This window comes from Elephas maximus, chromosome 6, assembly GCF_024166365.1.
Source record: "Elephas maximus indicus isolate mEleMax1 chromosome 6, mEleMax1 primary haplotype, whole genome shotgun sequence".
NCBI classification, from domain to species: domain Eukaryota; kingdom Metazoa; phylum Chordata; class Mammalia; order Proboscidea; family Elephantidae; genus Elephas; species Elephas maximus.
In genome coordinates, this window is record NC_064824.1 from 25,004,542 (window position 1) to 25,022,064 (window position 17,523).

At 38.4% G+C, this 17,523-nt stretch overlaps 1 protein-coding gene and 1 pseudogene across 1 annotated transcript in view; both read right to left on the reverse strand.

Annotated features, from left to right (window-relative positions):
* Positions 1–17,523, reverse strand: part of DPP10 (dipeptidyl peptidase like 10) — an 846,520-nt gene that overhangs the window by 719,307 nt on the left and 109,690 nt on the right. The window lies entirely within an intron of this gene.
* On the reverse strand, positions 9,708–10,589 carry LOC126077877 (40S ribosomal protein SA-like; annotated as a pseudogene).

Genomic DNA, 17,523 nt, shown 5'->3' on the forward strand with positions numbered 1-17,523 from the left:
GATGAAAAAGAAGAAACAACAACAACCCACACAGTCTGATCATACCACCACAATACCAAACCAGATCACAAATTCCACCTCAGAAGAGAGAGGAAATGGCAACGTGACAGTTTTAGTATCAGTGTTGGGTTAACATGGCAGATCCTAATGTTACAGAATTTCGACATGAAGTGCTAAGTTCATAATGGCTACATGTTAAAATCACCTTTAAAATGAAACTGAATGGCTAAAACAATCAGGTTGCATTTTGAAGTCTAGTTATACAATTCTGTATAATAGGAATATCTTTCAAATATAAGCACGATTTAGACAAAAGCTATGAACTGGAGATTTTACAAAACGTGTGCGTAAGAACATGGGTTCCTCAGGATGCTCTGTGGCTGGGGCAAGGGAGGATGAAGTTCTGACTTCAATCCTATCAATCAACACAACATATTACACCCTCCCTCTGGGAGGCTGGTGTGTGATGCACCTTAAAAACCCATTGTCATCAAGTCATTCTCAACTCATAGCGACCCTATAGGACAGAGGAGAACTGCCTTATAGCGCTTCCATGGAGTGGCTAGTAGATTCCAGTTGCTGACCTTTTGGTTAGCAGAATCCACCTCCCCAACCCCCACCCAGAGGACAGCTGTAAGTAGTTCAACTCCATAATTCCTAAATGGATTTGGCCATGGAACCCTGTTACATGACCTGGCACTAATGTTATCTTCAAAACAGATTAGGGAAACACTAAATTGACCTCATGTTCCAAATCCAATCTTTAGAATGAATGCTTGCTATGGAGCTTGAGAAGAACATCAATAAGTTTAATAATATTTAAGAACATGATTGCAAATCTCTAGTAACATGGTCTGAAATATCATTTTTGAGATCAGAAAGCAATCATAAATGTCGGAGAGAATCCCTGATGGAGCAGAACAGAGGGATGCAGACCTCAAAGTCTCGTAAAAAGACGAGACTTAATGGTCTGACTGAGACTAGAGGAGCCCCGGAGGTCATGGTCCCCAGACTCTCTGTTAGCCCAAGACAGGAATCATTCCCGAAGCCAACTCTTCAGACAGAGATTGGACTGGACTATGGGATAGAAAATGATACTGGTAAGGACTGAGCTTCTTGGCTCAAGTAGACACATGAGGCTATGTGGGCAGCTCCTGTCTGGAGGGGAGATGAGAAGGCAGAGGGGGACAGAAGCTGGCTGAATGGACACGGGGAACACAGGGTGGAGAGAAGGAGTGTGCTGTCTCATCACGGGGAGAACAACTAGGAGTATATAGCAATGTGTATATAAGGTTTTGTATGACAGTCTGATTTGATTTGTAAACTTTCACTAAAAGCACAATAAATAAATAAATATATAAACGTTAGCTGTTGGAGAAAGCTGTTTAAAAGCAAATAGTCCAAAATAAATGAAAAACAGTATAGATAATCTTGGTCATATGGAAGAATACTAGGAGGAAAGCCAAGTGGAAATTTACAGTAAATAAATCAAGAAATAAAATTAGATAATTGAGATGTCTTTTAGAAAACAAATGTACTTCACTTTGGAACGTCCAAGTAACTTCCATTTAAGGGGGAGAGGAATTATTTCTAAAGACCCAGGGAAGAACCAAAATTGATACAGATGTCATATAAGAAACAAAAATAAAACAAAGCTGCCATCGAGTAGATTGCAACTCATGTGCTCTGTAAGATTTTCAAGGCTGTGACTTTTTTTTTTTTTTTAAGGCTGTGATTTTTCGGAAGCAGATCTCCAGGCCTTTTTTTCTGAGGCATCTCAGGGTGGGTTTGAACCACCAACCTGTTGCTTAGCAGTTGAGTGCTCCACCAGTTGTGCCATTTAGGGACTCCACCAAATATATACATATTGATTTATTTATTTATATTTTTTGTTGTTAGGTGCTGCTGAATTGGTTCGGACTCATAGCAACCTCAAGCACAACAGAAAGAAACACTGCCCGGTCTTGCGTCATCCTCATAGTTGTTACGCTTGAGCCACTGTTGCAGAGGGGCTCGTCTTCAGGCACTAGATCAGACAGTGTTCTGCTGCTATTCACAATGTTTTCACTGGCTAATTTTCAAAAGGAGACTGCCAGGTCCTTCTTCCTAGTCTGTCTTAGTCTGGAAGCTCCGCTGAAACCTGTCCCCCGTGGGTTACCCTGCTGGTATTTGAAATACAGGTGGCATAGCTTTCAGCATCACAGCAACACCAAGCCACTGCAGTACAACAAACTGATAGAAGTGTGGGTATATTCATATTTATTCTTATGCAAACACAAAAAGATATTTTATTTTTAACAAAGTTTTTTTTGTTGCACATTTTTACAAAATAAACCTAAGCAATAACAGTAAGCTGGAGTGAGCTCACCCTTTTCAGACATCTCAATGTCACAGGAAAAATCTGACAATTATTTCTGTTTCTTAACACCACTGGGGCACATATCTGATTTAAGGAACATTTGTATCATGAAGCATTTCATGTCTATAAATGACTCTCAACATTCCATTCTCAGTAAGATAAACAAAATGAGCAATCAAACATTACAGACTCCCACTGAGTATGCTGCCTTTTTAATTCCCATAGCTTGCAGAGATAGAACATAGCAATGTGAGCCCACCAAACACATGAAGAAGGCTGGGTAGAGGAGGAGCAGAGACAGTCAGCATTCATATTAACAACTAAATGGCTATTTAAAATGCTGATGTTTTCTGTGGGCAGTTGACTTAAAAAAATTAGCTTCCACAAATTCACTTCCATGGAAAATGAACCATACTTGTGTGAATCAGTCACTGGGGATGTCAAAAAAACGTTTTTCTCAAAAAAAAAAAAAAAAATACTGAAAATTAAAGACTAACCTAGATTTTTTTTTTTCTTTCTCAGTGGATCAAGGTAAAGTTCATACATTCTAAGTCAGAATGTGGACATGTTGTCAGGAGGGATAAGTCCCCTGTTTGGTAAAAGAGGGTCAGCAGAAAAGAGGAAGACCGTCGACAAGATGGATTGACAATGGACTCAAGCATAACAATGATTGTGAGGATGGCGCAGGACTGGGCAGTGTTTCGTTCTGTGGTACACAGGGTCCCTATGAGTTGGAACCGATTGGACAACACCTAACAACAAACGACAAGCCAGAAGAAGAGATGCTTTTTCTGTTCATTTGTAGTATCTGTATAAGCTATACATATAAGCACGTCCCATCTTAGGCACTAAGCGCACAGGTCAATACTTCTGTCCATCTAGCAAGATCAACGACTGTGCCAGTCCTGATGCTCCCTCCTTCACCTAACAGCCCTTTATCAAGCTCCTGCTTTATGCTCTGGAGTCCCTGGGTGGTAAAAACAGTGAACAGACTTGACAGCTAACTGAAAGGTTGCAGTTCCAGTCTATCCAGATGCACAACAGAAGAAAGGCCTGGCAATCTGCTTCTGAAAGAAATCAGCCATTGAGAGCCCCACTGAGCACAGTTCTACGTCAACATAACTGGTTTATTATACGTCCTAGGTGCTGAAGTTCATTAGATTCACAGATGATATATCTTACAATGATATTATATAAAACAATAATTTATTATTATCTGAATCATACAACAGTAACATTTTAGTCATCAATTTATTTGAGAAGCATTTTTGTTCAGGTTTATTACGCAACTATTTATAAAACACATTTCATCTCAGATTATTTTCAGAATAGCATGTATATATAATATAGGTAGTAGGTTCCATATGTGGTCTCACATTGTTTTAGCTCTTATTAAAATTCTAAAAAGGTGATTCAGATAACATTTCGCACATATGCTCAATTAAAGAAAAAAATTTCCCCAACACAAATGGAGCTCATGGAAATTTTCTTTAAAAACCACCAACTTTATTTACTACAATTACAATACCTATGCCTAATATGTTCACTTTCACATTTTTGTTAATATTTACCAAATTTTAATAAAAACATCTACACTGTAAATCATTGTACTGGAGCCATCAAATTATCACTCAACTTTTCCATTGTTTTTTATATTTTCCTACTCAAATGTTTTTCACGTATGGTTTATTTAAAACCTGGTTTTGTTTTCTAACTTATATTTTATCTTTCACGTAGATTTTGAAGTTTCTGGCTCAGCTGAATAAATATTTTCAAAAGACGTCACAGCTGTTTAAAGGTACCTAGCGTTTCTCCTGCTTTTTCTTTCTGTGTGAGTTTAGAGCTTGTCACCACATTTCTGAAAGCACTAAGAAAAAAAAATGGCATGAGAAAGACAGTGTTCAATAGTGAAGAAAAAAAAAGAAAAAATACACAACCTGCAGAGCAAAGACTCTAGAAGTCAATTTTCAGCCTGATCCCTCGTGAGACTTTTAAAATCTACTCTCAGGGAAGTACCCAGTTTTCACAGTTTGAAAGTATAAAGAATACGCTATTCAAAACTCCTGTCAAGATTTTCTTATTCCAAAAACTTATCAGTTAATAAAACACTAGCTGTCTTAAAACTGTCAGCAAAACCAAAAAAAAAAAACCAAACCCAGTGCCATCGAGCCGATTCCAACTCATAGCGACCCTATAGGACAGAGTAGAACTGCCCCATAGAGTTTCCCAGGAGCGCCTGGTGGATTCGAACTGCCGACCCTTTGGTTAGCAGCTGTAGCACTTAACCACTACGCCACCAAAACTGTCAGCAACAATTCATAAATACAAAATATGGATAATGTTTCTTTTAACATTATTCAAATCGGCTTAATCAAATTGAATCTTCTATTGAATTTAATTTGATTAGTCCGATTTGAACAACCTTAAAAAAAATTCTGTACCTATGGCACCAATTTGTTGATATTTTACACAGACAAAAATGAAAATTCTCTTTAAGCTGCAATGAAGTAATATCGAAAGTGCTGTAATGTGGTGAAAAGCTGGAGCATTTTCCTAGGCTGAATTGGGTTGATCGTCATTGGTTATAAATACATCCCTGATTAGTTCTGACATTTCTTAGTCTTGGATTATTTTGTTTGTTGTTTGTTTGTTTTCCAACTAAATTAAAATAACTAATTGCAGAGTTTTGATGTGCATACATTTGTTTTTTTCTTTCTTTTAACAAGAAAAAGAGAAGACAGATTTCAGATCTGGTTGCAATACTAAATGATTGTCAATCAGTGGCTGCCTTGGCTGACTTGTTGGGAAATAAAGCTATGATCAATTACTTATTTCTGCAATGAGCACAAGAAGAGAGAACGGCAGCAGAAATACTATAGTAGGTAACCTCTGAGATGGCCCAGGAGCATCTCCGTCTTGGTATTAAGACCTCTGAAAAAAGAAATTGGCCTTAGCCCAAAGAGAGGTATGGCCTTTGTCCCCAGTTCTAGGAGGTGACCTTTAAGGCTTGGAATTTCCAGAGTGATAAAGAAGTGTCTTTGTTATTCATGGTGAGCCCCTCAGACCACATTGGATAGTTCATGCTTGGTGGGCATCTGATAGTTTATGTTAATGAGATGACTCAGGATGGGGCCAGGCACACCAATAGTGGGGAGGGAGTTGGACATGCCAGAAAAATCAACCATGTGTTTAAAGAGTTGGAATTTTGAGCCACATGATCAGTTCTACTTGGGGGAGGGGAGTGGACTTGAGACTGAGTTCAGTCATGGGGGCCATGATTCAATCAATCATGCCTATGAAATAAAACTCCCGTAGAATCACTGGGCACCTGCGTTCACTGAGGTTCCTGTATTGGCAATACTCTACACATGGATAATGAGAGGGTAATATCCCTAAAGAATATGAAAGCTTTATATGTTTTGAATCCTTCCAGATTTAATCCTATATATCTCTACCTTTGGCCAGTGCTAATTTGTAACTTTTCCCTATAAGAAAACTGTCATTGTAAGTATAGTGCTTTCCTGAGTTTTTTTTTTTTTTTTTTTAAGTTTTTCTAGCAAATTTTGGAACCTGAGGTGGTTTAGGGTAATGCTCAAACTTGCAGTAGTTGGTTGAAGGGAGTACAATCTCCCAGGGACTGTTCCTTTTGACTTTGGAGTTTGGCAAACTCATTATAGGTCATGTCAATGTCTTGGGCAGATTCAGCAGTCTGGGGCACCATGCCCTTAACCCCAAGTTTGGCTAACTCCGGGCAACATCCTTCTATAATCCTCTTCCCTTGAATGTGCTGGACTTTGTGACTCACCTCAAACCAATAAAATGTGGCAGAAGTGAAGTGGTGTCACTTCCAATTTCGATAATAAAAAGACTGTGGCTTCTACCTTAGAAGCTCTCTCTCTCGGACCATTTGCCCTGGGGAAGCCAGATGCCAAGTCATGAGAAAATCTTGCGGTACAGTTTGCATTGAAAGCAATTGAGAGAGTGTGTTGGACTTCACCTAGCAAGGAACTGAGACCCACATGAGTGAACCTGTAAGCAGATCCTCCCCTAGTCAAGTCTTCATATGAGACTGCAGCCCCTGCCAGTAGCTTGACTGCAATCTCATTAAAGACCTTGAGCCAGAGGCACCCAGCTAAATTGTACCAGATTTCTAAACAAAATAAACTGTGAAATAATAAGGGTTAGTTATTTTAAGCTACAAATTTTGGGCTAATTTGTTATGCAACAATAGATAACTATTACAGGTCCCCTGCTTTCTTATTTCCAGTGTCCTAAAATGCCTGAATAGCAACTCAAAAAAATGATAGCTTGTATTATTACTAAAACCACCATCACGAGTTGTTCAGTGTCCTGAGATTTAAACCAATGAATCCTTCCTTCCAAATTACATATATGGAACATCTCTTTCATATAAGACACTGTGTAAAAAGCCAAGTAGGTGTAAAGATGAATAAATAGGGAAGTGTCTTACCATTGCAGTAACAGGGAAATTAAAAGTTAAATTAGAAGAAAAATAAAATTTTAAGTATCCAAGCATAGATATAATGATAAATCACCTAAATATATAATAAAGAGGCCCCCTCCTTCATACTGCATTTTTCTGCTAATATATTTGTCCCACTGACTTCAGAACACAGTACTAGCAACTTTCTTGTCTGTAGTCACAGCTATAATTCACATACCCCAAGATTACCCTTCAAAGAACTGCTCAGGAAAGTGTGCTTACCCAAATACTTGCTAAATAAAATTAGCATATCATATTTTAGGATGTTGCATGTTGGTTGTTTTTTTGTTTTTCTTTCACTCTCTCCTCTTGGGCATATAGGGTAAGGGTGAAGTCATGTTTGTTCATTCATCAAATAGTTTAGATTTTGCAGAAAGTGATGAATCTTTTGAAACAGACACTTCCTGGATTATAAAACCTTAGAAAGTTAAGTAGCCTCACATGCATAATTTGTTTCCAGTATCATACGGAGATACTAGAGCTCTCCTACTTCAGAGAGTTATTCTGAGGATGAAATGAGATGAATTCTATAAAGTGTAAAGCACTTAGTAATGATTCTGGCACATGACTATATTGCTAGCTAGACACATGGGCATTCAAAGAGAAGCAAGGCTATGGATCACAAATTGGTGAAAAGCACTGTTGAAATGCAGTTATATGACAATGAAGGTACCCTCTTTTTCAAGAATTTGATCCTTTACATCCCTGAGGAAACTGTTCCAAATATAATGGTGCTTGCAAATATGTAGCAGATTTTCTTTTTAAAGACAATTCTCTGCTACTCCAAAGGTTTCCTGATTGGGAAATGACAAGGTTCTTCAGTAATTATCTCTCAAAGCACAGAGACATACACTTCTCTGGTTATTATTTGATATCTATTGCACATATTTTTTATATTTTAGAAATGAGTTGAGCTGAATTCCCCCACAGATTCAGACTCATGAGAGCACAGCTTTATAATCTGTCTCTGATAGGCTCCGAGGGATAGTTCACAAAAAACATGATTTTCTTCCAAGGTAATAATCTAAAAAATAAAGGAATAGTCTCTCCAAATGTTTCTTGTTTTCCTGCAGTGTATAAATATCAGAGAGTCTATGGCACTCATGGTGTTTTTAGCTGGTAAAGCCCTATGGGGACGGAGAGGAAAACAAGTCAATGAAGGGCCCTCTAGATTTGGCAATGACCAGCCCTCTGAAGCGCAAATTTGTTTTTGTCTAAAACGCCAGTACCTTCACACAAATAACTCGTCTAAGTTTCCTACAAGAAAGAATTGAAAACACAAGGGCTTTTGATATACCTTTGCACAGTACTTATGCAGAGAGAAAAATCTATCTCAACTTGGCTAGGAGGTCACTATGAATACTTCTTGTCATTTTGACTATCAGAATATAGATGCTTATACAATTAATTTCTTAACACACAAGGGTTGATCAAAAATATTGTCATACTCCAATCCAAAGCTCATCTGCACAGGCCTCAAAAAGACTGAGACCATTGGAAAAGATAAAATGATTTCTGGGCGGTAACGAGCAGGTTCAATACACATTGGAATAATGCTTTTATGAACACTTATGATAGAACCTATGAAGATGAATGCATCATATCCCTATGGATACCTGTCTCAAAATTATGCCCAGTTACTCCTCACCTGAATTAAAATGCTATTCAATTTAACTCCTGTAAAATGCAAATAAACCCCAGGGAAGGAGTGACAGATTAAACCCTGTATAACAGCTAACAACCTCAGCACCGAAGCATTTATTGGAAAATCTAAGAAAAGCATAAAAAATATACAATAGCAAGTAAGTGAACACACTACATGTCACAAGCCAAATTCATATTTTTAAGAACATTTCTCACATTATTCCAGACTCAAATCAGAAACCCATAGAAAGTCTCCATTACCCAAAGGATGATTGGTATGTCCTCTGGAATTCCTGGTCAGACATAATCTGGCTTCAGTCCTTCACTTCAAGTTTATCTCACATGAATTCTCAAAATAAGCCCCTTGATCTAGTTCGTCTTGTCCAATTCATTGCCTCTAAAATATATCTTACTGATGGCAGTGCCAATCTAACGAAATGGCTTCCCATTTGAATCCTCTTGAAACATCAATATGAAATCTAAGTCTCACTTTTTCAGTCTTAATGAAGTCAGGTATCACTGTTTTAGACAAAACTAGCTTCTTCCTCTAAACTCTAAACTCTTTCAATGCTATGATATGCACCGTTTATTTTGTACTTTATGATAACAGAGGGTATATGAGATCTGTGAATGTCTCTTTCTCTCTCATTTAACCCTACCCACCAGTTGATCCTAAAAATCTTAGAAAAGTATTTTACAAAGAGTAAATTGAAACATTAGGGGAACTGGCATTGATGTAGTGTGTTGCAAACAGCCCTTATCCCCAGTAAAATAGATCAGGTGGTACGGTTAACTAATGATTTTTAAAACTTTTGCTTTACGCACATGTATGTATTTTTTGTCTAGTAGGTTGCAATGAAAAGCTATTTCTTATAATAGGTCAACATTTTTTTTTTTTTTAATGAAAAACACCATCCTAGAGGAACATGTCTTCTACTTATTTAAATACACGGTGTCTAATAAAGAATGTTGTATTAAATGGATATTCAATTTGGGCAGAACACAGACTGAATGAATTTTAAAAAGAATCGCATAGACCTAAGGAGACACCAAAACCAAAAGACAGAATGAAGACATTAGGAGGATCCAATGAATCGGTCCTTAAAGGGGGAAAAGAGGAATGTGAAATTGGGAAGGTCAATTTTTTTTTTTTTTTTTAAGAAACTGATGTTTATTTTCCATCAACCTTATTTCTGTTTTCTAAGAGGTTGTGGAAGAACAGCTTAAGACCCACTCTGTGGTTGTCCCTCCCCACTCGGTGGCCTGGGCAGTGGGGGCTGCAGCCCAGTTGCAGTGCAGGCTGAGCACTGCAGCCTTCAGTAGGGAACTGCTGTGTGGGCACAGAGGGAACCCGCAGGCCTTCAGACCAGTCTGCAGCCTCAGGCTGAGCGGCAGTAAACTCAGGAGTGGGAACTTTTTCAGCGGCCGCCTGTTCTTCCTTTTCAATCTCTTCTAGATCTCTGTAGATCTGTAGAAGTAGAGGTCAGGCATGACCCTCCCATGGCTGCTCCCAGGAGATGGTACCACACATGCGCAGAACTTCCCGGGCTAGCGTTCACCACATCAGACCAGCGAGTGAGCTCCCTTGTTGCATAAGATGGCAACGTCCACGTAGCAGAGGAGAATCTGTGTTACACAGAGCAATGGTGGGCAGGTTCACATAAGACGTCTCTGTGAAAGGCTGGTGGTCAGCCCTGGGATCGGTAAACACCAGAAGATGCAGGTCCTGGAAGGCTGCCTGGATCTGGTTAGTGATGCAGATCCCAGAAGGCTGCCTGGACCTGGTTAAAAAAGGTTCCAGGAGTAAAGCGCCTAGCAGTAGGAGTGACTCCAGTGGCAGCAGCCCTCTGGCCATTATTACTGGAGGAGATGATACGGACATCAGCAGGGTTTCCAATGGCAACAAAGGCCTGAGCCCCCAGGTTCCCTTCAGGTTTATGAGGTGGATGCCATCACTTTTCCTCTTGTAGATGAACTGTTCCGTTTGTAGTCAAGGCTGGTGCCAACTAAGCAGGTTCCTGCTATAAGGAATTTGAGGACATCCTCCTCCTGCATCTGTACAACATCGAGGGCTTCAGACATTGTGACAGTTTCCCTGTTAAGTTACACTGGGAACCCAGGACAATGCAGTATGGGCCCTTCTCTGGGTAGCTCAGAAAGCTCAAATTTCATTTTCAGTGCTACCTGGAGCTGAATCTGAGTTGAGAACTCACAACAAGACCATGTGGCACATTGACGAATGAGGCCATCCAATGAGGCCATATTTGTGGAATAGCATCAAACTCAAATGTAATGTACTGCAGCTTATAATACCAGTAATGTGCATCATATAGTAATATAAAAGGCTCTTCAGTGTGTAAATTGAAACATTTGGCACCCTTAATAAAATCCAGAAACAATGTTTTCCTAAATTCATGATTCTTTTATGACCATTCCCTTCCATGTTCTATCTTACAGCTCAGAATTCGGTAGCCACTTTTCACATTCACTATGTAAATAGAGCTTTATATTTTAAAACAAAGATGACATAGGAATAAACATTAAGTAGCTTACAGAACTGAATTAGCGCCATCTATCTACGCAAAGCCTTTCCAAAGTACTTGAGGTCTTTTTGTCCACTGTTTTTCTCAAAGTCTTTTTTGAATTTGTTACATGAAGTACTCAAAATGATACAAAATATTGCCAAGCATATTTCACGTAGCAGATATTGTTATTTGTTCACCATTCTTTCTTCCCTTCCTCTTCTTAATATGCCTTTCTTGCGGGTGAGAAGTAACTTCTCTTCATTGCCTTTGGACTTGACCTTGCGACATGCCTTGGCCACTGGAATGTGAATTGACACAATCAACCATATCAGAGCTGAGTATTTACATGTGTGCAGTGTGATGGATGGCTTCTGTGTGGCCTTTCTCACCATGGTCTTGTAACTCCCACCCAAGTGATTGGGTGGGATTGTGCAAATAAGGTAATTGTAGCCCACCAAGGGGTTTGGTCATTTTTGCCATCCTGCTAAGCTTAAAATAGAGCCAATTCCAGTGGAAAGGAAGGATCCCACCACCACCAAGGAAGGAGAACCAAGAGCAGAGCAGGTCCTTTGGACCTGGGATTCCTGCACCAAGAAGCTCCTGAAATCAGGAGACCAAGAGAGGAGCAAGAAACTGTAGCATAGAAATGGCAACAGGAGAGACTGACAGGAAAGACCGGCAAGAGACAGTGCAGTGGGCTTCACGGCCAACAGAGGAAGAAAGCTGAGTGCCTTTGGGCTGAGGCTTACTGGCGAAGTGGGGTGCCTCTGGGCACTTATCCACAGAGCTAAAAGAGCTTTGTAACACTTGCCCCTGACCAGGGCAGAAGCTGAGGGACCAGAGAGAGGCGTGCCTGCAGCATGTCTGGAAAGAGGTTGTCCTGATGGAAGAACTGTACTCTGAGTGTTCCTGAGCCTGAATAGTAACCTGTTATTTCCCTAATAAACTCCATAATTGAGAGTGTTGTCTGTGAGTTCTGTGTGGCCACTGCAATGAATTACTGAACACAGCAGAGAAGTAGAGAGTGCCGTGGAAGGGACAGTTGGTATCAGAATTGGTAAAGATGGCGGAGAGAGGAGGCATCTCTGACCTCCGCCTCACAGGAATCAGCCTTGGGCTGTTGATCTTGATTCTCCTTCCCCCTTGTGAAGTTAGAGGAGGTCTTATGCTGCCCCCATGCCGGTTTTACAAGGCATATGTGTAGTTTAGCTTGTATATATCAGTAAGCTTACTCTAAACCATGCAAATCACTTCCCAAGGAAATCCAGGGACCAGAATGAGAGACACATGGAGTAGACCTGAACCCAAACTATAGCCTGAAGCAGAGTCACCTCAACCGAACTGCAGACTTTTCAATAAGGAATAAATTGTGTTGTTACTCACTGAGATGTTGAATAGTTTGTTACGCACCATTATTATAGCAAAATCTGACTGACAGATTTCATACCTGAGAATATTAAATATGACCAACCAATTAAAGTACTGAAAGTATATTTAAAAAACCCGTTAACAATAAAAAACGTTAATGGGTTGTTTTTAAAGAAAAGCCTCAGTAGTTCTAGATCGTCAGCAGAATTTCCTCGGTATGTATACTCTCTTTAGTGTATAATCGTGTTAAATATTTAATTATGGGAATCACTTTTTACAAGCTTTCATTATCTCTTTATGAATTTGGACCTATTCTCCTGGTCATTTCAGATGCAACTTGATGCAACTCATAATGACTTGGTTTCAGACATACAGCAATCAGGAACACAAGTAGATGGACATAATCTAATTAGTTCCTATCTCATATATTTAATAATAGGTTCATGTGTAAATGTTTGCACTACCATTTTGCAGGGTAGAAAAGGAGTTTTGAATCCAGTTTCAGAGAACAAAGCTGTCTACTATGTACACATATATGGCTTCTCAAAGAGTAAGCCTACTAAAAAGGAATACTTAAAAATCTCTTTTTATACAATACTAAGGTATTTATAGATTTGTAGTTGTCAAGAGGATAGAGCCTCTGAAGCAACTCGCCCAGCTACCATTTTTAAAGATGCCAAAATCTGTCCTTGGGAAGATCTTCAAAAGAGAACACCACATATTCTGACTGAGACTGTGAGGTAATTAACTAAAGGATGACACTTAACCAGGCAAGCTCTAGGGGAAGTGTTACAAAAAGCCAGCCTTAAGAATTGTTTCAGATAAAGAAGCATAGATATCATGGCTGTTTAATGCTTGAACAGCATACTTAAAGAGCTCAATGTGTTGTATAGCACTCTTCAGCAAATAATTAAAGTAGCCACATTATATTCAAGTAAACACAGGCATTTATAAAAATTAACTTCATAGCCAGTCTAATCAGATATCTAATAATTAATATTATACAAAAAATTTCTGCCCATGATGCTACAAAACGAGTAATCAGTAAAGCACTAAGAGTAAAAATCTTTTGTCTGAAAATTTAAAGTACCGTTATAAATATTATACAAGGTAAGGAAGATAAAAGTAATTTAAAAATATCTAGGATTGGGTAAGAATAAAATGGTCAAAAATTTGAAGTACAGCTGAAGAGAAACGTAGGTGTCAATTTAGTATCTTAAACACATATTTTAGAAATTGTGAAAATAAACAATAATAAGTTACGCATTTATTTTAAAAGTCAGGTTAAAAATGAAACGAAAAAATAAAATGAAAGGCAAGGAATATATTTCCTTGTATCCCAGTACCAGTAAAATAAAATCTTGTCTCTTCACAGATATTCTGCTATACATATGTGAAAAGTCCATTAAATATCAAAAACCAATTAGGCACAGTGCTAAATAAAATGTAGGAACTGAATAATAAACTTGGAGACCATCGCCTTCAATCTGCTCTAAGACTAAGGTAAAGGCCCCTAACTTTGCTCCCTCTCTTGTCAAAAGTCTTATTCCCAGATGTCTTTTTTATCATAAAGAAAATTGATTAAGTACAATTTAATTAAGTAGAACTGAGAGAATGCATAGTACGATTCTACTGTGTATCATTTGGCTTCTTTCATCATTTCAGTGTTTCCCAGTGTGGGGACTGAAGGGACAGGGAGAGTTGTGAAAGGGAATCATAGCTGAATTTCATTTCAAATACAGTAAGGATCACTGATTTACCACACTGCTCTGAAACTCTTTCACCAAATAGCTCATCATTCTGCCCAATACAAAAGAGATGACAGTCAGCTCTTTGTGTCTTGATGACTTTGAACACTCCTTTCTAAATTCAGTGGGGTTCTGTGTGTTCTCTCTGTCGAGCTTCAATAGGATCTACTTCTTCACTACAGTGGTGCCACACCACATATGAATTTGTCCTGAGCATTTATTTTCCAACCATGGACAATGGGAGAATTGTTATACCCCTGTGGTTAAAATCTGCCACCTCCCCAAAAAAGACTTAACTCAGTGACCCTAAGATCTTTCTCTCAACCAAAAGGGGCTAGAGGTGCCCCATATAAAACATAAACATGTTATTTAAGGATCAAAAGAAAGACAGCCTGGCTCTAGCCTTGTAATTTATATTTCAAACCCACTTGTTCTGTCTTGGGTCTATGGTTCCTGTACTGTTGTCTCACACCTGGTTTCTGCTTTACTTCTCAGCATTTTCAGATCAGTGTTTCAATAACAAACCAAAACCAAACCCACTGCTGTCAAGTTAATTCCAACTCATAGCAATCCTATAGGACAGAGTAGAACTGCCCCACAGAGTTTTCAAGGAGTGCCTGGTGGACTTGAACTGCCGACCTTTGGTTAGTAGCCATAGCATTTAACCACTACACGACCAGGGTTTCAGTGTTTCAATAAGACAGGTTCATTTCAGCTTTGGCACCCAGACTTCTTCAGATTTTCTCAGCATTTGTTCCTCAGGTGGCTGGATGAGGACTCTCTAATCCCTTGTCAAATGCCTAGAGCTGAAATACCAAGCTGACAAAATACCCAAAGACCCTATTTTATCTGGGTGGGAGAGGAATTTAAAAAGCCACTACCTAACTAGTATAACTAGATTAGGGCATGTTTTAGCAAGAAGCCTATGCTTTTTGAGAAGAGTTATAAAAATATAATTAAATGTTGTAAAAGACATGACAATATGAGATAAATAAAATACTCTGCCATTTAGTCAGTAGAGTTTTGGAAAGGTTAAAAAGAGAGATGGGAAAGACTTTATTACAACCACTGGATGTACTACAAAGAAATCACACACTTTTCAAATTACTCATCACCTTTAAACATTTGGCAAGTATCTCGTTTCTGATTTTACAACAGACACAAAAGATTGGCGTCTATACAAATAAACTCTTTCACCTTGTTCTCTCTAACACATACACTCAAAAAATAGATGGCAATTTATTTCTCTTTAACAAAAAAGCCAGGGATAAAACTGTATTGTAGAAAGAACTATATTGGTACAGAAAAGTCAATACAGTTAAAAAATACTCAAAGCAGAAAGAGAATTCCCCACGATACTAAGACAAATTTCTAAATTTCAGGTCCACTTACTAACTCCCCCTTTTCACCATTGGTTCCCTATAACATTCACAGAACAAACACTAGAAATACCCAAACTAAAAATGACCCATCAAAGTAACAGTATGGCCCACTGCCTTTCAGGTTCACCCAAACTGGGTCATCTGGAAGACTTTTTTTTCTTAATTTCGATACAGTTTTTGAGTCCCTGGGGGGTACAAATTGTTAAGCACTGGACTATTAACCAAAAGGTTAGTAGTTCAAACCCCTGCAGAGGTATCACTGAAGCAAGGCCTTGCAATCTTATAACTGCCTTGAAAACCCTAGAAGTGCACTTCTTACTCTGCACAGTTGGGGTTGCCATGAGTGGTATCACCTCGATGGCAACTAAGAACAACAACATTCAGCATTTTAACCGGTGGTAATGAAATCCAGAGTGGCATAGATTCAACAAATCCTTGACACAAGTTAGAAATGTAGAACAAGATTGCTCCGGTTTTTTTCAAACCAAGGGAGATGATAGGCCCTCCCCTTCATTATATTCACTAAAGTGGCTGGAATTTACTGGCTTTGAAATGCTCTGCTTCCAGCCAATGCCTGCATGCAGTATTTTCCATTGTTCCACTTCTGCTAACAAGGACAATTTAAGGGCAAATACTAATTATGATTTTGACACAGTTTTGCTTTCATGTTTAGCTTTGAAAGTAATTCTATAGTATTTCCCAATTCCCTTGTCAGCTCCCACTACTTTTAATTTCCTAATTTAACGAACTAATGAACTCAAAGAGACAACATGACTTCAAAAGTATTTTCCACTCCCAAGTTTTAGTTTCACTTTTCAAAAGCACACTTCCAATTAAGATACATTTATGAAGAACAAAGTAAGAAAATATAAAACTCTACAGAGCAGCACTACAAAAGGGCTTTCAGAAATCATACATTCATCAGTTCTGCCTCAGTAATTACAGTAGAACCCAGATAGGATAGAGTACTAAATAGGATACACATAGGAGGTCCATGTCTATCAAATGTAAACCATATTCATGAACAAGAGTTCTGTACACTTAAGGAATCAAGACTGAGATTTTGAGAAATTTGTAAATCTACTTTTCTATACAGCTGGCTGATGTCTTTGGTTTATGGGGACATTTCACAGCACAGTAATTTATCTCATGCCTACCCTCTGTCGAGTTGGACATTAAACCCTCAACTGGCAAGCAAGCACACTCATGAGATCTTCGTATTTCTCAATTCAGGAGTGGTAAAAAGAAAACAAAATAATAAATAAAACTATCAAACCATAAAAGAGAAGCAAATCTAAACTACCACCAGCACAATGATTTGAACCCATTTCCAACTTTCTAACTTCCATATTCGGCATTCTGATACTCACCAAATTTATCAAAGATTTGGTAAATACAGCTGATATATGTGTGCATATATACTTATGCTGTTGTTGCCTTTTGGCATTGAATCAATTCCAACTCACGAAGACCCCGGGTGTTACAGAGTAGAACTACTCTATAGGGTTATCTTGGCAGTAATCTTTACAGAAGCAGATTGTCAGGTCCTTTCTTCCATGGTGCCACTAGGTGGATTCAAACTATTAAGCTTTCATTACTAGCCGAGCACAAACTGTTTGCACCACCCAGGAACCTTCAGTGAATGAATGATATTTTCAAAATTGTTAGCGTGTTTTTTGTATCTTATTTGCCATTTTTAAAAGTGTACGTATGCAAGGTAAAATATTTTACAATTATAAAAGAAAACATGTATGTCTCAGATAAAAATTATTGAATGCACTAAAGCAAGTATGGCTAAATTAAATATTTCTATACACAGAATACATAGAAATGTGCACATGGATAATGTATTTATAATATATATCCTATATGATGGATACATGCATTTTTAAAATCATTGTACATTTAATGCAAATATACTATGACAGAGACTGCTAGTGGCTACCTAAGAATTATGCTCAGGGCAGCAATATGTCCAGGTTTAGACTATATA